General features: G+C 35.6%; 1 protein-coding gene across 12 annotated transcripts in view; it reads left to right on the top strand.

Annotated features, from left to right (window-relative positions):
- SOX6 (SRY-box transcription factor 6) overlaps positions 1 to 22,682 on the top strand; it is a 621,895-nt gene that overhangs the window by 102,832 nt on the left and 496,381 nt on the right. For all 12 annotated transcript variants that reach the window (XM_036861756.1, XM_036861767.1, XM_036861768.1 and 9 more), the window contains exon 3: positions 18,937 to 19,018. The gene's annotated coding sequence lies outside the window, so the exon portion shown is untranslated. The remainder of the gene's footprint in view (positions 1 to 18,936; positions 19,019 to 22,682) is intronic.

Below are 22,682 nucleotides of genomic sequence, written 5' to 3'. Positions count from 1 at the left end.
GGAGACAAAAAGGAGAGAAATTATTGAAATAGGAAATGACTGAAATAGGAGATTTTTGAAAAATCACAAAATGGATTTGAGGACGGTTTTTTAAGATGTGGAAATACTTGTTTGGGTCTGACAATAGTAATTTAAAAGGAGTTCTATAGTTTTTTTTTTCTTTTCCCTAGTCTGTTTCAATTTTATTGATTTCAATTCAATGCATTCTAAGGACAACTGTAGGAATTTTAGGAAATGGGTACCTCCCTGGTAAAAAAACCAGTGAGAATAATTTTGCTTTACCTGGGTAAAGATTAATACAGAAATATATGAAAATAATCATCTATGTATCACACTCTATATTTTACATGGGATACCTTGAGAAAGGTCTCATTGTAACCATGACCAAGTAGCATCCTTATATCTTCTAGAACAAGGAATCATATGAATTAGGTTTCAATTATGGTATATGATGTTTTTAGTTTTGGAGGTTGGAAAGCTCTTTGAAATCACATTTCTATAAAGTGATTTTTTAGTGTGATGTATCTTCCTTCCTTTCCTTTCTCCCTCTACTTCCCTTTCTTCCTTTCCTTCCTTTCCCTCCATCCTTTCTGTCCTTTCTTTCATTTAGAGATAGTTTGTTTTCAATTAGTATGTATGCTGCTTGCCAAGCTGTAAAGTAATACCTAACATGTGTTCCTTAAGTTGTATGCAGGGTCACCTTTTTGATTAAGGACTAAAGAGTCCTCATTGGGTTTCTTATATGAACTAAGAGCACTCTCAGCCATTTTATGCAATCAAAGAAACTGAGGAAATTTGGAATTAGTTTTACTCTTGTGAGGTGATGAAGATAAGATAATTGGAAAGAAATTATAATCTTTATTGACCCAGCAGTTTGCTAAACGTGAATTAGGATTTGTCAAATTTTAAGGCTTGTTGAGTGTTTGCTCACTAAGAACAAGATAGAGGAATAATCATGGTCTAAAAGGAGAACTTTTAAGTTTTCAGAAAGACTTCCTGCAGTGAGATACTCTATGAAACCATATACTCACAACCTTAAGGGAGGTCCTTAGTTGTGTTCTTCTGGCAAGTCTTCCACATTGAGTGAATTCGTCTCATTTCTTGATGTGGGTTGTTTCTTGAGAATAGTTTGACTTAGCGTTAAAGGGGGTTAATATCCTATGCAACCAAGAGGGGAGAATTTATAAATTAACTCAAGGATACTAAGCAGGAGATGAAACCCAAATATGCCTGAAAGAAAGTTGTGGATTGGTCAAGGTTATGATTATATAGAACACTGATAGAACAACAAGCTATGCATCAGTTTGCAGTGTCTGGAGTGAATAGACTGCCGCTCTCCCCCAACAGCACCTACCAGTGCTTTAATACTTCCCAGTTTCTCTGTCAAGAGACGAAGGTGAGGGAATCAAGTGTCTATATTTGGCAGAGAGAAGTTAAAAATAGCTGTTGCTTGTGTTGAACACCTGTATGTTCTAGGTATTGGGCAAGGCATTTTTACCTTGTTATTTTTAATCCTTTTAACAAATCCCCCAAATCCCTGGTTATTTTCTATAAATTCTGATTTATTTTTTACCTTCATAGCACTTAAAATGATTAGTAGTTATCCTGTATTTGTATGTTTATGTAATGTCTATTTTCTTCACTAAACTAAAAGCCCTGTCAGGGTAGAGACCAAGACTATTTTGTTCAAACCTATATACCCAGTTTCTAGCACAGTGCATGACATGTACTAAGTTCCTAGTAGATATTTGTTGAATAAATAAACAAATGAACAACAACAAAAACAAAAGATAAAGGAAAGAAGGAAGGAATGCAAAGAAAAAAAAGGCAGAGCTGGGATTCAAACACAGTCTGTTTGATTTCAGATCACATCTCTTCCCACTCTAGAACACCAGCACAGTTTCACTTCATTTAGAATATTCTTGATTATATACTTAACTGATAAAATTTCCCTAAGTTCAGCTGTCTTAGAGCCCCTCAAATCTGTTTACATCTTATTCTGAGAACTCTTACATCTTACCCTGAGACTGAATGCCATGAAAAAGGCTGTCCCATCTTTTTGTCATCCTGTTGGAATAATGCAACCATTTTATGCTAACAGTTCTCTCCAGAAATACAGATTTTGTATTCTAGATTTTGGGGTTTCTGTTTCTCCTACACAAAGAGAGTGTACTTCTTTCTTTCCTTCTCTGAGATTGACCCTTAATTTAGATCGTTGTGCTGCTAAATTGACTTTCAGTAATGAGCAGAGTGATTGTTGCATGCCCTGCTGAGTTTTTTGCTCGAGGAGATGTGTGTCACTCTTACTTAGAGAGAGCCTGTGGGAGGAGTCAGGCCAACCCAAGGGGCTCTTATCCTGGCAGGTGCCAGGCACTGGGGCTTGGTTTGGTTATTCGGCAGTGACTTCTTTCCATTTACTTCATTTTTACTGCTTGAATTTTTCCTTGACAAATATCATTGTCAAGAAGTTTTTTGTTTTAATATTGGTTTTTGCATGACACTATCTACCATTTCATTTCCTTTTATTCCTGGTGTCATCTTTTAAAAAAGCCTTACTGTGTTTTTCCATTCTATTTCCCAGGATGGGAGGAAATGTAAGAATGTAGAGAGTAAATGCAAGGTTCATAGTGTGGAAAGGTGTCATTGTAGTTAGGCTTCCAGCGATGCTATGTAGCCTTGAAAGCGTACATTTTTATGGCTGTATAGATGTGGTTAGTTCAAACAGGAACTGTGTATCTCCCAGGTATATTGAATGGATACATATTTAAATCTTGATGTCAACTTAAAAGAGTCCTATTTAAATTCCCAAGAGGGTACAAGAAACAGATTTTTGTGATGTGAAGCAATAACCATCTTTTCTGGACCAAATGACAATTTTGGAAGCTCTGGCCATCTGGGAATCTATCATTTGAAGCAGCCTGGCCTACTTGGAAGTTAGTATCTTAGTGAGGAGTGATCTGAGCCATTAAGGTCTTCACATTGGATGGTGTAATCAGTGGTCAATCTTACCTCCAAGTTGCCCTCTGAAAACTATTTAAAGATGTGTGTATCTGTTTTGCAGTTATGGTAAATCCTTTTTTGGTAGCAAATATTTTCTTCCAAGGAGAGGGCTTAGCATCTGTTGGAAATTAATTCAACTCCACAAATATATACTGGGTGCTGAGTGTATTCACAACAGACCATTAGATGCTGCATTGGAAACAAATGCAAGTGTACAGAGTTCCTGCCATCAAGAACCTTAGAATCTAGACATAATTATTAAACTCTCTTATTCCTTTTTGTGTCCCTGTGTCTAACTCAGTGTGTGGCTCAAAGGAGGGATTAATAAATGTTAATTAAGTTGAATTGATTATTGCAGAGGAGATAAGCAGAGGAGATATGTAATTCCCTATGCAGAATATGTTAAATGCCTTAGTAAAATAAAAAATTGTATCTAGGGAGTTCGTAAGAATTAAAGATACATCCCTTAAGAAGGACCTTAATTTAGGAAGCAGACTTTTTGATATTCTTTGAAAGTTGAATAGAATTTTATCAGTGGAATAGGAGATACAGAGAGAGGTGCATCCTGGTAGTGAGAGGACTAGCACAAGCATGGGTATGGGACAGATGGACGGAAACAGGGAAGTATGGGATAGAGAACAATGAGAAGTCCAGTTTGACTGAGGTATAGGGTATCTATAAGCTAGAAAACTTAGTGTGATCATATCATTGTGGTCCATAAGGCTAAGCTAAGGTATTTGGTAGATCTTAGGGGGCCATCAAACCAAATAGCTGAGCGGTATAGCAAGAGCTTTGCTTTTGAAAAATTTTTGAAAAATTAGTTCAGCCAGCAGTTTGTAGAGTAGATTAGAGAAAAAACAAAAGACTTTAACTAGAGAAACACCTTGTAAGATACTTCAAGCAGGAGGTAAGAGGTTTAAACAGGAGTGAAGAGTGGGTATTTTGAGAACAGAATGTTAGGAACAGAAAGAAGAGACTTTGCCAGTGTGGCATCAGTAAGACTAGATTATATGTGGTGGGGAGCATGAGGAAAAGAAAGGAGTCAAAATTACTCATTGCTTTTTCCTGTTCCTGTTATTCATCACAGCACTGAATTTTTGAAAAGGCAGAGGGAAAATATCTTGCTAATTATCTCTTGTCAAGGCTCAAATCCCTTGCATCTTATTGGTTAGATTCCCACTGAAAATTGAGGATATTTTTTCTTCCCATGGAGGCCTGGAAGGAAGATGTGTTTTTAAAAGAATGAGAATATACTTAAAGATAAAATTACTTTGATGATTTAAAGGCATAACATAAACACAGAAGATATTAACACTAGGAGCTCAATCAAGTGCACAGGCAGGGCCTTGTTGATTTCAGGGGCATAAGGTAAAACTTGGCTACCATGAGTGAGAAAAGTGAAGATACTGGAGATTATGGCATTCCTATCAGGTGGCTTTCACGTAGGGATTAGTACCTGACATCTGTGAGGAATAAAACGGGTATGCACAGATAAAATGATGAGTACAACTCCCTGGTTATATTGCTACATTCTGTCCTCCACAGAAGGTATAGTCACAGCAAATACCATGCTTTGGATATAGGCCCCCTCTACTTGTCTCTTTCAAGGGAAAAGGAAATAGTGCAGGAAAATACACTCATGAGTAAGAAAAGACATTGAAATAAGATTTAAAAAATAGACTTTTTCAAGGAAATGGGATAAAGTCAAGTTGATTTTGAAAAGGATCCTTATCATTCTCATTACCTTATCATTCAGACTAACACTAATATGCAGTAATTAATTTATTCATTCACTCAATAAGAATATGAATTCCGGACTCTTCTGGACATGAGGTGGAATTTAAAATGGTAAACAAAGAATTAGTCATCAGGAATTTATAATCTATTGTAGGAGGAGATGAAATATACATATATGAAAAAGAGCAAAAAAGTAACTGATAAAAAACCTAGTAATTCATCTCTGGGAAGTGCTTTGCCCATTGTTTCTTCTTGGAGACCTATGGTAGCTGTTCCTGTCCATTCAACTGTCTGTACCTTAGCCTGCTGACAAACTGAGCCCCTTGCCAGTACATCATCAAAGGGTGCTCTTTCATAACCTGTGTATGACTTAAATATCTGTCTCATTTGTGCCTAGCAAGTTGTTCATATTTTGTAGCACATAATAGGTTCCAGTAAAATGCTTTTTGAATGAATAACAGAAACTCTACCTCTCATACATTCTATCAATTAAGATATTTTGGGTTAAAAAATCTTCTTTAAAAATTTATATATCCTATGGGAAAGTTAAAATCTATTACTTTTTCACATCTTAAGCTTTTTATATGCCTTTAAATTTTAAAACTCCAAAACAACTTTTGAGTACCTTGTGTGAATCAGAACTGTATTAGTTACTTCATATTAGTTTAAAAATATACCATGTGGAATTCCTGCCACCCCTGGATACTGCTGTGTAATAGCTGTGATCTTAGGCAAATCATATAGCCTCTTGGAGCCTTAGCTTCCTCACCTGTAAAGTGAGAATATTACCTACTGCATGTTTTTTTAATCGCTTTATTGAGATATAATTGGCATATAATAAACTGCATATATTTAAAGTGTTTAATTTGATGTTTTGATATACATATACACCAGTGAAGCCATTTCCACAGTCAAGGTAATTTACATATCCATAACCCCTAATGGTTTCTTAATGCCCCTTCAGAGTCCCTTACTCCTACCCCTCCTTGATCTGTTTTCAGCCTCATCCCCAGGCAATCACTGATCTGTTGCCACTATAGATTGCATTAAAAGTTTTGGTTTATGTAAGTGGAATCATACATTATGTACTCTTTTTTGTCTAGTTTCTTTCATTCGGCATAATTATTTTGAGATTCACTCATGTGCATGTCAATAACTTATTTTTAAAATTGAGGAGTAGTATTTCATTGTATGGATATACCACAATTTGATTATCCATTTAGGTTCTTTCTAGTTTTTGGCTATTACAAATGAAGCTGCTTTGAACATTTGTCTTTGAATGGACATATGCTTTCTTTTCTTTTGGGTAAATACGTAGGAATGGAATGGCTAGGTTACCTAGGTGCATGTTTAACTTTATAAGAACTGCTGATTTTTCCAAAGTGGTTTACCATTTTACATTCCTACTAGCAATGTGTAAAAGTTCCAGCTGTCCCACATTCTTAACAACACTTTGTATGTTTAGTCTTCAATTTTAGCTATTCAAGTGGTTTGTAGTGGTGGCTCATTGTGGTTTTAATTTTAATTGCCCTAATGACTGATGATGTTGAGCTCTTTTCATGTGCTTGTTTGTCATCCATGTATCTACTTTGTTGAAGTGCATTTTACATCTTGCTGTTTTTTTAAATTGGGGTTGTCTTCTTTTTTATTGAGTTGTAAGAGTATTTTTTTATATTTTTTTAAAATACAAGTTATTTATCCGATAATGTTTTGTATATATTTTTTACTGGCCTGTGGCTTGCCTTTTAATTTTAAGTGTCCTTTGAGAGCAGTGTTTTAAATTTTGACAAAGTCCAATTTATTGCTTTTCTTTTCTTTTTTTTTTTTAACATCTTCATTGGAGTATAATTGCTTTACGATGGTGTGTTAGTTTCTGCTTTATAACAAAGTGAATCAGCTATACATATACATATATCCCCATATCTCCTCCCTCTTGCGTCTCCCTCCTACCCTCCCTATCCCACCACTCTAGGTGGTCACAAAGCACGAGCTGACCTCCCTGTGCTATGTGGCTGCTTCCCACTAGCTATCTATTTTACATTTGGTAGTGTATACATGTCCATGCCACTCTCTCACTTCGTGCCAGCTTACCCTTCCCCCTCCCTGTGTCCTCAAGTCCATTCTCTATGTCTGCATCTTTATTCCTGTCCTGCCCCTAGGTTCTCCAGAACCATTTTTTTTTTTTTTAGATTCCATATATATGTGTTAGCATACGGTATTTGTTTTTCCCTTTCTGACTTACTTCACTCTGTATGACAGACTCTAGGTCCATCCACCTCACTACAAATAACTCAATTTCATTTCTTTTTATGGCTGAGTAATATTCCATTGTATATATGTGCTACATCTTCTTTATCCATTCATCTGTTGATGGACACTTAGGTTGCTTCCATGTCCTGGCTATTGTAAATAGAGCTGCAATGAACATTGGGCTATATGACTCTTTTTGAATTATGTTTTTCTTAGGGTATATGCCCAGTAGTGGGATTGCTGGGTCGTATGGTAGTTCTATTTTTAGTTTTTTAAGGAACCTCCATACTGTTCTCCATAGTGGCTGTATCAATTTACATTCCCACCAGCAGTGCAAGAGGGTTCCCTTTGCTCCACACCCTCCCCAGCATTTATTGTTTGTAGATTTTGGATGATGGCCATTCTGACTGGTGTGAGGTGATACCTCATTGTAGTTTTGATTTGCATTTCTCTAATGACTAGTGATGTTGAGCATCCTTTCATGTGTTTGTTGGCAATCTGTATATTTTCTTTGGAGAAATGTCTATTTAGGTCCTCTGCCCATGTTTGGATTGGGTTGTATGTTTTTGATATTGAGTTGCATGAGCTGCTTGTAAATTTTGGAGATTAATCCTTTGTCAGTTGCTTCATCTGAAAATATTTTCTCCCATTCTGAGGGTTGTCTTTTCGTCTTGTTTATGTTTTCCTTTGCTGTGCAAAGCTTTTGTTTCATTAGGTCCCATTTGTTTATTTTTGTTTTTATTTCCATTTCTTTAGGAGGTGGGTCAAAAAGGATCTTGTTGTGTTTTACGTCGTAGAGTGTTCTGCCTATGTTTTCCTCTAAGAGTTTTATAGTGTCTAGCCTTACATTTAGGTTTTTAATCCACTTTGAGTTTATTTTTGTGCATGGTGTTAGAGAGTGTTCTAATTTCATTCTTCTACATGTAGCTGTCCAGTTTTCCCAGCACCACTTATTGAAGAGGCTGTCTTTTTCCATTGTATATTCTAGCCTCCTTTACCAAAAATAAGGTGACCATATGTGCGTGGGTTTATCTCTGGGCTTTCTATCCTGTTCCATTGATCTATATTTCTGTTTTTGTGCCAGTACCATACTGTCTTGATTACTGTAGCTTTGTAGTATAGTCTGAAGTCCAGGAGCCTGATTCCTCCAGCTCTGTTTTTCTTTCTCAAGATTGCTTTGGCTATTCGGGGTCTTTTGTGTTTCCATACAAATTGTGAAAGTTTTTGTTCTAGTTCTGTGAAAAATGCCATTGGTAGTTTGATAAGGATTGCATTGAATCTGTAGATTGCTTTGGGTAGTACAGTCATTTTCACAATGTTAATTTTTCCAATCCAAGAGCATGGTATATCTTTTCATCTGTTTGTATCATCTTTAATTTCTTTCATCAGTGTCTTATAGTTTTCTGCACACAGTATTTTTGTCTCCTTAGGTAGGTTTATTCCTAGGTATTTTATTCTTTTTGTTGCAATGGTAAATGGGAGTGTTTCCTTAATATCTCTTTCAGATTTTTCATCGTTAGTGTATAGGAATGCAAGAGATTTCTGAGCATTAATTTTGTATCCTGCTACTTTACCAAATTCATTGATTAGCTCTAGTAGTATTCTGGTAGCATCTTTAGGATTCTCTATGTATAGTATCATGTCATCTGCAAACAGTGACAGCTTCACTTCTTCTTTTCCGATTTGGATTCCTTTTATTTCTTTTTCTTCTCTGATTGCTGTGGTTAAAACTTCCAAAACTATGTTGAATAATAGTGGTGAGAGTGGACAACCTTGTCTTGTTCCTGATCTTAGAGGAAATCTTTTCAGTTTTTCACCATTGAGAACAATGTTGGCCGTGGGTTTGTAATATATGGCCTTTATTATGTTGAAGTAAGTTCCCTCTATGCCTACTTTCCAGAGGTTCTTTTTCATAAATGGGTGTTGAATTTTGTTGAAAGCTTTTTCTGCATCTATTGAGATGATCATATGGTGTTTCTCCTTCAATTTGTTAATATGGTTTATCACATTGGTTGATTTGCATATATTGAAGAATCTTTGCATTCCTGGGATAAACCCCACTTGATCATGGTGTATGATCCTTTTAATGTGCTGTTGGATTCTGTTTGTTAGTATTTTCTAAGGATTTTTGCATCTATGTTCATCAGTAATATTGGCCTGTAGTTTTTGTTCTTTGTGACATCTTTGTCTGGTTTTGGTCTCAGGGTGATGGTGGCCTCATATAATGAGTTTGGGAGTGTTCCTCCCTCTGCTATATTTTGGAAGAGTTTGAGAAGGATAGGTGTTAGCTCTTCTCTAAATGTTTGATAGAATTCGCCTGTGAAGCCATCTGGTCCTGAGCTTTTGTTTGTTGGAAGATTTTTAATCACAGTTTCAATTTCAGTGCTTCTGATTGGTCTGTTTATATTTTCTATTTCTTCCTGGTTCAGTCTCGGAAGGTTGTGCTTTTCTAAGAATTTGTCCATTTCTTCCAGGTTGTTCATTTTATTGGCATATAGTTGCTTGTAGTAATCTCTCATGATCCTTTGTATTTCTGCAGTGTCAGTTGTTACTTCTCCTTTTTCATTTCTAATTCTATTGATTTGAGTCTTCTCCCTTTTTTTCTTGTTGAGTCTGGCTAATGGTTTATCAATTTTGTTTATCTTCTCAAAGAACCAGCTTTTAGTTTTATTGATCTTTGCTATTGTTTCCTTCATTTCTTTTTCATTTATTTCTGATCTGATCTTTATGATTCGTTTCCTCTGATCTTTATGATTTGTTTCCTCTGCCAACTTTAGGGTTTTTTTGTTCTTCTTTCTCTAATTGCTTTAGGTATCAGGTTAGGTTGTTTATTTGAGATGTTTTTTGTTTCTTGAGGTAAGATTGTATTGCTATAAACTTCCCTGTTAGAACTGCTTTTGCTGCATCCCATAGGTTTTGGGTCGTCGTGTTTTCATTGTCATTTATTTCTAGGTTTTTTTTGATTTCCTCTTTGATTTCTTCAGTGATCTCTTGGTTATTTAGTAGTGTACTGTTTAGCCTCCATGTGTTTGTATTTTTTACAGATTTTTTCCTGTAATTGATATCTAGTCTCATAGTGCTGTGGTTGGAAAAGAAACTTGATACAATTTAAATTTTCTTAAATTAACCAAGGCTTGATTTGTGACCCAAGATGTGATCTATCCTGGAGAATGTTCCATGAGCACATGAAAAGAAAGTGCATTCTGTTGTTTTGGATGGAATGTCCTATAAATATCGATTAAGTCCAATTTGTTTAATGTGTCATTTAAAGCTTGTGTTTCCTTATTTATTTTCATTTTGGATGACCTGTCCATTGGTGAAAGTGGGGTGTTAAAGTCCCCTACTATTATTGTGTTACTGTTGATTTCCCCTTTTATGACTGTTAGCATTTGCATTATGTATTGAGGTGCTCCTATGTTGGGTACATAAATATTTACCATTGTCATATCTTCTTCTTGGATTGATCCCTTGATTATTATGTAGTGTCCTTCTTTGTCTCTTGTAATAGTCTTTATTTTAAAGTCTATTTTGTCCAATATGAGAATTGCTACTCCAGCTTTCTTTTGATTTTCATTTGCATGGAATATCTTTTTCCATCCCCTCACTTTCAGTCTGTATGTGTCCCTAGGTCTGAAGTGGGTCTCTTGTAGACAGCATATATATGGGTCTTGTTTTTGTATCCATTCAGCCAGTCTGTGTCTTTTGGTTGTAGTATTTAATCCAATTACATTTAAGGTAGTTATCAATATGTATGTTCCTATTACCATTTTTTAAATTGTTTTGGGCTTGTTATTTTAGGTCTTCTCCTTCTCTTGTGCTTCCTGCCTAGAGTAGTTATTTTAGCATTTGTTGTAATGCTGGTTTGGTGGTGCTGAATTCTCTTAGCTTTTGCTTGCCCGTAAAGGTTTTAATTTCTCTGTTGAATCTGAATGAGATCCTTGCTGGGTAGAGTAATCTTGGTTGTAGTTTTTTTACCTTTCATCACTTTAAATATGTCCTGCTACTGCCTTCCGGCTTGCAGAGTTTCTGCTGAAAGGTCAGCCGTTAACCTTATGGAGATTCCCTTGTATGTTATTTGTTGTTTTTCCCTTGCTGCTTTTAATATTTTTTTCTTTGTATTTAATTTTTGATAGTTTGATTAATATGTGTCTTGGTGTGTTTTTCCTTGGATTTATCTTGTATGGGACTCTCTGCTCTTCCTGGACTTGATTGACTATTTCCTTTCCCATATTAGGGAAGTTTTCAACTATAATCTCTTCAAATATTTTCTCAGTCCGTTGTTTTTTTTTTTTCTCTTCTTCTTCTGGGACCCCTATAATTCGAATGTTGGTGCATTTAGTGTTGTCCCAGAGGTCTCTGAGACTGTCCTCAATTCTTTTCATTCTTTATTCTGCTCTGCAGTAGTTATTTCCACTATTTTATCTTCCAGGTCACTTATCTGTTCTTCTGCCTCAGTTATTCTGCTATTGATCCCTTCTAGAGAATTTTTCATTTATTGTGTTGGTCATCATTGTTTGCTCTTTAGCTCTTCTAGGTTCTTGTTAAACATTTCTTGTATTTTCTCTATTCTATTTCCAAGATTTTGGATCATCTTTACTATCATTATTCTGAATTCTTTTTCAGGTAGACTGCCTATTTCCTCTTCATTTGTTAGGTCTGGTGGGTTTTAACCTTGCTCCTTCATCTGCTGTGTGCTTCTCTGTCTTCTCATTTTGCTTAACTTACTGTGTTTGGGGTCTCCTTTTCGCAGGCTGCAGGTTCATAGTTCCTGTTGTTTTTGGTATCTGCGACCAGTGGGTAAGGTTGGTTCAGTGGGTTGTGCAGGCTTCCTGGTGGAGGGGACTGGTGCCTGTGTTCTGGTGGATGAGGCTGGATCTTGTCTTTCTGGAGGGCAGGACCACATCCAGTGGTGTGTTTTGGGGTGTCTGTGACCTTATTATGATTTTAGGCAGCCTCTCTGCTAATGGGTGGGGTTGTGTTCTTGTCTTGCTAGTTGTTTGGCATAGGGTGTCCAGCAGTGTAGCTTGCTGGTCGTTGAATGGAGCTGGGTCTTAGCGTTGAGATGGAGATCTCTCGGAGAACTTTCGCCATTTGATATTATGTGGAGCCAGGAGGTCTCTGGTGGTCCAATGTCCTGAACTCTGCTCTCCCAACTTAGAGGCTTAGGCCTGACACCCAGCCGGAGCACCAAGACCCTGTCAGCCCTATGGCTCAGAAGAAAAGGGAGAAAAAAAGAAGAAAAGAAAAGAAAAGAAAGAAAGAAGGAAAGAAAGAAAGAAAGAGTTATTAAAATAAAAAAAATAAAAGGAAATTATTAAAAATAAAAAATTAAAAAGTAATAAAAAAAAAGAAAAAATACAAAAGAAGAGAGCAACCAAACAAAAAAACAGATCCACCAGTGATAATAAGCGCTGAAAACTATACTGAAACCAAAATACAAAGAACAAAAAACGGACAGACAAAACCCTAGGACAAATGGTAAAAGCAAAGCTATACAGACAAACTCACACAAAAAAGCATACACATACACACTCACAAAAAGAGAAAAAGGAAAAAATATATATATCTATATATAGAAAAAAGTAAGAGAGCAACCAAATCAATAAACAAATCGACCAATGATAATATACTCTAAATACTAAACTAAGATAAACATAAAACCAGAATCAAATTAGATGCAGAAAGCAAACCCCAAGTCTACATTTGCTCCCAAAGTCCACTGCCTCAATTTTGGGACGAGTTGTTGTCTATTCAGTTATTCCACAGATGCAGGGTACATCAAGTTGATTGTGGAGATTTAATCCACTGCTCCTGAGGCTGCTGGGAGAGATTTCCCTTTCTCTTCTTTGTTCGCACAGCTCCTGGGGTTCAGCTGTGGATTTGGCCCCACATCTGCGTGTAAGTCGCCTGAGGGTGTCTGTTCTTCTCCCAGACAGGACGGGGTTAAAGTAGCAGCTGATTAGGGGACTCTGGCTCCCTCAGGCCCGGGGGAGGGAGGGGTACAGAATGCAGGGTGAGCTTGTGGTGGCAGAGGCCGGCGTGACATTGCAACAGGCTGAGGCACGCCGTGTGTTGTCCCGAGGAAGTTGTCCCTGGATCACGGGACCCTGGCAGTGGCGGGCTGCACAGGCTCCCATGAGGGGCGGTGTGGATAGTGACCTGTGCCTGCACACAGGCTTCTTGGTGGTGGCAGCAGCAGCCTTAGCGTTTCATGCTCGTCTCTGGTGTCCACGCTGATAGCCGTGGCTCACGCCCGTCTCTGGAGCTTGTTTAGGCGGTGCTCTGAATCCCCTCTCCTCGTGCACCTGGAAACAATGTTCTCTTGCCTCTTAGGCAGTTCCAGACTTTTTCCCGGACTCCCTCCCGGCTAGCTGTGGTGCATTAGCCCCCTTCAGGCTGTGTTCACACAGCCAACCCCAGTCCTCTCCCTGGGATCTCACCTCCGAAGCCCGAGCCTCAGCTCCCAGCCCCAACCCGCTCGGGCTGGTGAGCAGGCAAACATCTCAGGCTGGTGAGTGCTGGTCGGCACTGATCCTCTGTGCGGGAATCTCTCCGCTTTGCCCTCTGCACCCCCGTTGCTGTGCTCTCCTCCGTGGCTCCGAAGCTTCCCCCACCGCCACCCCCTGTCTCCACAAGTGAAGGGGCTTCCTAGTGTGTGGAAACTTTTCCTCCTTCACAGCTCCCTCCCAGATGTGCAGGTCCTGTCCCTATTCTTTTGTCTCTGTTTCTTTTTTTTTCTTTTGCCCTACCCAGGTACGTGGGGAGTTTCTTGCCTTTTGGGAAGTCTGGGGTCTTCTGCCAGTGTTCAGTAGGTGTTCTGTAGGAGTTGTTCTACATGTATATGTATTTCTGATGTATTTGTGGGGAGGATGGTGATCTCCACGTCTTACTCCTCCATCATCTTTAAGATCTCCCCCTCTTGCTTTTGTTTTATATTTCATGCTTTTTATGTTACATTCAAGAAATTTTTGCAAAACCCAATGTTACTAAGATTTTTTTCTATGCATTCCATTAGAAGTTTTATAGTTTTAGCTTTTAATTTAGATGTATGATTCGTTTTGAGGTAATTTTTGTAATAGGGTGAGGTGAAGTTTGTGGTATATATTTTGGCTTATGGCTCTCCAATTGTTCTAGTGCCACTGTCTGAAAAGATTATCTTTTTCCCCATTAAATTGCCTTGGCACTTTTGTTGAAAATAAGTTGACCATATATATATAGGTTTATTTCTGCAGTCTGTATTCTGTTCCATTGATCTATTTGTCTATTTTTTTATGCCATTATCTTGATTACTTGATTACTGTAGCCTTATATTGATACAATGAGTTGTGAAGTATTACCTTCTATACAATTTTCTGGAAGAATTTGTGTACAGTAGGTATTATTACTTTTTATTTTATTTTACTTTATTTTATTTTATTTTTTTTTACTGTGAGCAAGGACTTTTATTCAGAATAACCCTTTAAAACACTCAAAAATATTGACATGCAGAGCTGTGATTTATTACTTTTTAAATACTTGAAAGACTTCACTAATGAAACCATCTGGGCTTGGAGTTTTCTTTTGGGGAAGGTTTTTAACTACAAAAACAGTTTTAAAAAATAGATATAGGGCTATTGAAGTTAGCTATTTCATCTAAGTTATGTGGTTTATTTAAGTGCATTTTATCTAAATTTTTTAATCTATTAGCATAGATTTGTTCATAATACATATCTTTTAATATTTGTAGAATATTTATTGATGTCGCCTCTCATTTATGCTATCTGAATGTAAATACATCAAATTTAATATTGCTTTCCTTTTTTCTATTTTATTGATTTCTGCTTTTAGTCTTATTATTTCATTTTTTTCTGTATACTTTGGGTTTATGTTGCCCTTCTTTTTCTAGTTTCTTAAGGTGAAAGCTGAGATCATTGATTTGAGACCCCCTTTTTCAATATAGGTTTCAGTGCTATAAAATTTACTTCTAAATACTGCTTTAGCTGTGTTCCATAAATTTTAATATGTGGTGTTTACATTTTTATTCAATTCAAAATACTTTCTAATTTCCCTTTTGATTTCTTCTTTGATCCATGTGTCATTTAGAAGTGTTATTTCCTAATATTTACAGATTTTCAAGATATCTTTCTGTTATTGAATTACTAGTTCTTTTGTTGGTTGGCAAGTTCTATCAATGTAAACTAGGTAAAGTTTGTTGACAGTGCTGTCCAGGTCTTCAATATCCTTACTGATTTTTTTGGTTTACGTGTTCTACCCTTAATTGAGGGAGAGAGATTTTGAGAACTCTGATTAAAATTCTTCCTGAAATTTTATTAGTTTTTCTGTATTTTGAAGCTCTATTAGGTGGATACATGTTTAGGGTCATTATGTCCTCCTACTGAGTTGACACCCTTATCATTGTATAAAAATCCCTTTATCCATAGTAATATTCTTGGCTTTGAAATCTACTTTGTCTGGTAGCCCTGCAGGTTTCTTTTTATTAGTGGTACCGTGGTATATATTTTCTATCCTTTCACTTTTAAAGTATTGTGTCTTCATTTAAAAGTGGATTTCTTGTAGCCAGCATGCAGTTGAGTCTTGCTTTTTTATCCAGCATGACAATCTCTCCCTTTTAATTTGGGTGTTTAGACCATCTACATTTAATGTGATTATTGACATGGTTGAGTTTAAATATATGATATGCTCTTTGTTTCTTGTTTGTACCATCTGTTCATCATCCTGTTTCCCCTTTTTCTTGTTTTCCTTTTAATTTATTGAGAATTTTTATGATTTCATTTAAAATCCCATATTGGCTTCTTAATTTTTTTGTTTTAATATATTTTAGTGGTTGCTTTAGTAGTTATAGCAACCCTATACAACTTATCACAGTCGTACTTCAAGTAATATTATCCCACATCACACATGGAATGAGAATCTTACAATAGCATACTTCCGTTTCTCCCTCCTAGCCTCTGTGCTATTGTCATACACATTACTTCTACATATGTTAAATCTAAAGATAATTTTTATTATTTTTGCTTTGAATAGTCAATATTTTAAAGATATTTAAAAAATAAAAATAGTCTTTCATACTTACCCACATATTTACCATTTTCAATGTACTTTATTTCTTTGTGTATATTCAGATTTCCATTTGGTAAATTACCTTCTGCTTGAAGGACCTCTTTAATATTTCTTGTAGATTATGTCTGCTGGTGAGATGGTGATACTTCCATCACCTTTTATATTTCTGAAAAATCTTTATTTTGCTAGGTATAGCCTTTTAGATTAACTTTTCGTGGTTCAGTAATTTAAAAAATTGATCCATTGTCTTTTGGCTTGCATTGTTTTCAGAAAGAAGTCTGCCTTAATTTTTATTATGTTTCTCTGTGTATGATGTGTCATTTTCCTCTGGCTGCTTCTAAGATTTTCTCTTTTTACATTGGTTGTAAGCAACATGATTACTATGTGCCTTAGTGTAGTTTTCGTAATGTTTCTTGAGCTTGGGTTTTTTGAGATTCTTGTATCTGTAGGCTTATAGTTTTTGTCACATCTGAAAAATTTTCAGCCATTATTACTTCAGAATTTTTTTTTAACTCCCATTCTTTGTGGAATCCAATTACACACATATTAGGCAGCTTGAAGTTGTTCTTCAGTTCTCTGATTCTGTTCACATTTTTTCATCTTTTTCCCCCCCATCCTGTTTCATTTTGCATTGTTTCTATTGATAAGCCTTCAAGTTTACTTGTCTTTGTCCTGCAGTGTCAAATCTGCTTTTAATTCCACCCCTGTGATTTTTCATCCCAGACATTGTATTTTTTATCTCTAGAAGTTATAGTTGGGTCTATATTGTATGTTTGATATCTCTACTTAGTATGTTCAGTCTATTTTAGTTTCATGAACAAATAGAATGCAACTAATAACTATTTTAATATCCTTGTCTACTAATTCTATCATCTGTGTCATTTCTGGACAAGTTTCAATTGATTGCTTTTTCTCTTCATAATGAGTGGTATTTTTCTGCTTCTTTGCATGACTGGTGATTTGTTATTAGATGCTAGAAATTGTGTGAATTTTACCTTGTTGAGTGCTGAATCTTTCAGTATTTCTATAAATATTTTTTGATGTTTTTTCTGGTATGTAGTTAAGATACTTGGAAACAGTTTGATCCTTTCAATACTTGCTTTTAAGCACTGTCAGTTGGAACCAGTGCAGCCTATAGTGTAAGGCTAAGTTTCTGCACTGCTGAGGCAATACTCTTTTGAGTATTCTGTCCAGTGCCCCTGGCATTGTGAAGTTTTACACTTTGATGATGGGAAATTGAATTATTCCTGGATTTGTGTGAGCTCTGGGGATTGACTTCTCTGCTCCTTTTAGGTATATCTTTCCCTAACTTTGGTTAGTTTCCTCACACATGTGTGCTTATCAGTAATTGTGAGGGATTCTCTGCAGACCTCTGGAAGTTTATGTGCAGGTCTTTCTCCTCTGTTACTTTGCCCTACCAACTATATCCACCTTGGCCTCCCTAGACTCCCAGCTTCGTCTTCTTAACTCAGTGAGGCCATTAGGATTTGCCTCTGTACACTGCAGTTGGTAATTTCTTTCTTGAGGCAGTAAGCTGGGACAACTGTAGAGATGACCTCATTTGTTTTTCCTTTCTCAGGAATCACTTCTTCATTGCTTGATGTCCAGTTTCTGAAAACTGTTGTTTTTATATATTTCATCCAGTTTTTTTTAGTTGTTTAACCCAAGAAGAATCCAGTCCCTGTTAGTCCGCCCTGGTCAGGAACAGAAATGTCTACATATGTGAAGAAAATACATGATATATATTAAACATGCAGTATATTGAGTGCTTCACACATAGAAAGTATTCAATAATCAGTCACTATTGCTATTTCTCCACCTGCATCCTGTTCAATAATGAAGCTTTATTTTATATACCACCTTCCATATGAAGGCTTCCAGGTGAATTATTACTCTTTATTCTTTGTACTCACATCACTTTTTTTTACATACTTTCATGATGACATGGATCTACATTATAAATTTTGGTTTACTTGTTTGTATTTTGTGGTAGATTGTAAGCTCTTAGACAAATAAGATCTATCTTGTTTATCTATCATTAGTTTCCAGCATATAGTAACTGCTTAGATCTTTGTTGCATAAATGAATAGTCGAGAGTATCTCACACCTTTTATGAAATATTCAAGAGTAGAATTTTTGGTTGGGAAGGAAAGAGAGATGGTTTAGTGGATGAGAACATTTGAGCAGAATGAAAGTGTAGAGGAGTTCCAGAGAGCAGCATGAGAGCAAAAGGTGGTTGGCTGAGGTTGATAATATATAATAATGATAATGATAATGACAATCGTACTAGTAAATACTACTACTACTACTTCTAAAGTTATTGTGAAGCTGAGAGAGGATAGAAGAGTATAGAATGGAGACTAGGAAAGACTTATTGTAGTATGTCAATGCAACCATTTTGTGATACCTTCAGCACCTTGCTGAATATAGATGGTAACGTTGGTAACATTTCATAAATGTATATTGTGTGAATCAGTGTAACTTGAATTGTTGTAAAAGAGGCTTTTAAACAAAGTGCTGAGAGAACACAGTATACTTTTTGGAGTATACTTGTGAACCTTGGAAGGAAGTGATAGGGATGGATTAACTGAGAAGAAGCAGAAAGAAATTCTAGATAGTGGAGAATAGCATAAACACAAAAAATACTATAGGCGATAAATAAGCATAATATAACAGAAAGAACAAATGGACCTTGGAGCTGGGTTCAGTAGGGCTTCACTTTTATCTCTGTCACTGGTGTAACTCTGGAAAATTACCTAGCCTGTCTGAGACACAATTCCCTCATCTGTAAAATGGGTGTGGTTGTTGGGAAGATTATATAATGCATAGAGTAAATTTATTTTATGTTGCAGATAGTGGGTCCAATAACTATTAGTTTCTTCTTTTTAGACATTCTATATCTTCTGATGAGGAAAGAAAAATGCTTCAAGAAGGACTTTGTGACCCCTCATCACTTTGTATAAGAGCCCAGGTATAATATATAATTTATGAGTATAACTAATGTTCCCATTTATTTCCTATTAATAAATGAGGATTTATGGCAAATGAGGATTGCATTGCATTTTTGTGGTCTAATACTAAGACCTAAGTAACTTTAACACCCAGTTGCTTTACATCTTCTAGTTTTAACTTATGTTTATAACTATTAGGATTATTGGCTAAACTTTACATACAAATGAAACAATTTTACTACCACAATTCAATATTTTTCAGAAATGTTTCTATTTATAGGGAATATATCTACTGAATGAAAGATTGGAAATATGAGTGTCAGAAATCCTAAAATTTTTCAAGTCTGGAAACTACTTGTATTCTTTTAAATTATTTGTTTTATGAATAAAATCAGTTTTGATATTAATTTACCATCATGGAAATCATATAATACAAGGTACAGAGTAAAGTTTAGAAACTTTTGACTTTTAAAAAGTAATCATACTTTAAATTTCCAATTGGTTTATAAAAAAACATTGTTAATGTGCACTTACAAAAATATTTTGGATACATGGAGATTTTAAAAGGAGTTCTAGCATAACTAAAACAGAGTAATCTTTTATTTTTTTCACTGAAGGAAAAATTCAGGACTCTTCCAGTTAAGTAACTCTGTCCTTGGTTTAGAGAACTGAAGAATTTGCATAGTCAATAGAATAAAAATTGATAAGCCATAGCAGTTTTGGAGCCAATTTTCAGCAGTTTTTGGTTCTTGAATACTTGCATTGACATGTACAACTCATAGGTATAGTGCATAACGTTGCTGATCCTGCCAAGTGAAGAACCACCTTTAGTCATCTACCTAGTATCTCAACTGCTGGGTGCTGAGTTGGCAAGGATCTGGCATGTGGTAGCACCTGACTTCATCTGCTGTCTTCACTATAGACTGGTTCTTTGCATTTATGAATCTTAGTCTGGCCTTGATGACAGTTTGCTTGGTTGAAAGTCACCTTATTTTTAGTTTAAGACGTGTTGCCTCCATGATACTTGTAAACATGTTGAGAGGCTGAGTTTTGATGAATCTCACAAAACTCCTCAACAGGGCATGAACTGAAACCAAGGAGCTGGCAATATTAATAATTCAGCATTTGGCAGTATTGTGGATATTAATGCATTCATAGTTCATCTTGACAAACCTGGGCCCAATCACATGTGAAAATGAGTTTAGTCATCTAATTTTAGTTTCTGGTGAGTATTTTTATACTTTTCTTTCAAACTATAGATGAAATGAAGAAAATATTAGTCACTTCTTAGAAATGCAAGGTTCATAGCCCACATGACTATGTGTTGTGAAATAAAAAACGCTTTACAATAAATTACCATCTTGATTTAATGAAATAATGCATAAGAATTCTTATAGTGCATTATGGCTGATTTGTGATATTTTAAATTGCCCATTTATTCATAATTTCAGAGTGAAGTACCTGTTTTGGTATTTCAGCTAAACATGTAACTCTTAACTTTAAATAACCAGTAAATTTACGTAATCTATGCAGGTAAACTATATAAAGCATTTATCATAAAATTTAAAACATGCTAATAATAATACATGTAATAGCTAAGTATATTAAGTATTTAGGACTTAAAGTTATTTTACAAATATTGCTTTCATGGGGAAATAAATGTATCTTCTTGTAATCTTCCTGTAATAAAATGCCACAGGAGTGACACAATTTTATTTAATTATTAGTAACTCCAGGACACACCTCATAATATGTGGGGCCTAGAAATAATACGGCAATGACTGAAGTGGAAAGATCTTGCTCCTTAAAATTTGGTGGCTTGTTGAGCTGTCTGAATCATCTATGTCCTTCTCACACATACCCAAATACATTTTATGATCACAAAAGGATTATTTTTAGGTCTCTAAACTAGCCTCTTTCAGGCTAATATAACCACTTTGTTGTAAGATTTCTTCTTTTAAAGGGTATAAATGAAGAATTTAAATTTTCATGTGAAGAAAAAGGATATTATTTGGTCCTTGAAGTATTTGGGTCCATATTTCTACCTAGAAATCCTAACTATTATAGTCAAGTTGAACTACAAGGGGAAAAAGCTTATAAATTAAGCTTTTTTTAAAAAAGGGCCATTTATTTATTTATTTATTTTTATTTTATTTTTGGCTGCATTGGATCTTTGTTGCTATTTGGTGAAACACATTGACTTAAAACTGGAAGGAAATAAATCAAATGGGCACAATTTTGTTTTGGATGCTTATAAGCTTTTAATAAATTTCAATATAGTCAGGCTTATGTCTCAATATTATATTTTCATTCACATCTTCAAATGGGCAATTATGTCCACATGATAAATATGTGGGGTTAATGATGGTAATTTGCCACCTGTGTCATGAAGCAGCTCCTTTTCATCCTTAGGTAAAAATTTCCATAGTTTTCTTGGTAATTCTTTAGAGTATAAAAAATCTGAATTAAAAGGAAAAAATTTTACACTATAAAAATCTCACTCTTGCCAAGAAATGAATTATACATAAGGTCTGAAAATAAGTAGAGTAGAAAAGAAGTAGAAATATATTTTAGACAGCAGATTGGATCCATTCAAAGAATTTGCAGGAATGCTTTCATTTTGCTATGGTAGTAATAAATGGTATTGTGCTACAAACTATGTAATAAAAATGGAATAGGTTTTAAACCAAAAGCTTGTTTGGTAACTTTGGCTCAATTTCTTGCCACTTCTGTATCCCTTGCAAAGGAGAATGCACTACATCTTTGTGAACAACCTGAATTTCTCTTGCCCTGGAAAACCATACAGTCCAACTTGGCTTTTGACACAGTCTAAACTACTCCGATTAGGTAAAGCTGATCTTAAGAGAAAAATTGGATACTCAGCAAACCCCAGCAGATATTTTGACACAATCTTGGAGCTGATAAGTCATCATAAATTTAAATATTACCTTTCCTAGCACAGAAACCTCACTAATAAATGGTTTTGAATATTTTATGAATGACTGAGCACCCTACTTTGCTAATAAGTCCTCTGGAAAGCTATGACTTTTTGGGGATGGTTTTACTTCTGGAGGAAGGAGTGTTGAAGAGAAGGTACTGATGAGGTGTCATATAATTTTACAAGTTGCATAACTGCTTTTAACTACAAAACTATCTCTGATTAAAATAACAATTGAGCTTGTAATTTTTTCTGAACAGCTGCTGCTACAGGGGGTCATTACCTTGGAGAGCTTGAAAATAATCGTACTCTTGGTACATGAGTTATGTAGTCTTGTGTTTTACAGCAAAGCACAAAGTTTAAAGCCTATGGAAGAATGTTATTTGAAAGCTGTCAAACCATGTTAAAAAAGACTGCATCGTCAAAAGGCCCTGGTGGCCACGATTCTGCATGTAGCCTTGTCTTATTCATTACAAAATGCATGTTTATAAAGTTCCACAGAGCATCCAATTCCCAGTTCACTTATATCAGCAAGACTTAACTTGCTCATTAATCTAAATTCTTTTGCAACTTTAATCTACATGTTTAATTAATCATAAAATGAGGCGGTAAGTAATTTCAGCAATGTGTGGCTTGTTATCAGATGCATTTAATCACTCTTCTGTGAGCTCATTTGGAAACACCTGAAGATGTCGAGTGCAGTCTGAATAAGCATAAATTATTCTTTGTCAGTGTACTTCACTCAA

This window comes from Balaenoptera musculus, chromosome 8 (genome assembly GCF_009873245.2).
Source record: "Balaenoptera musculus isolate JJ_BM4_2016_0621 chromosome 8, mBalMus1.pri.v3, whole genome shotgun sequence".
Taxonomy (NCBI): domain Eukaryota; kingdom Metazoa; phylum Chordata; class Mammalia; order Artiodactyla; family Balaenopteridae; genus Balaenoptera; species Balaenoptera musculus.
This window is presented reverse-complemented; position numbering and strand designations above follow the sequence as displayed.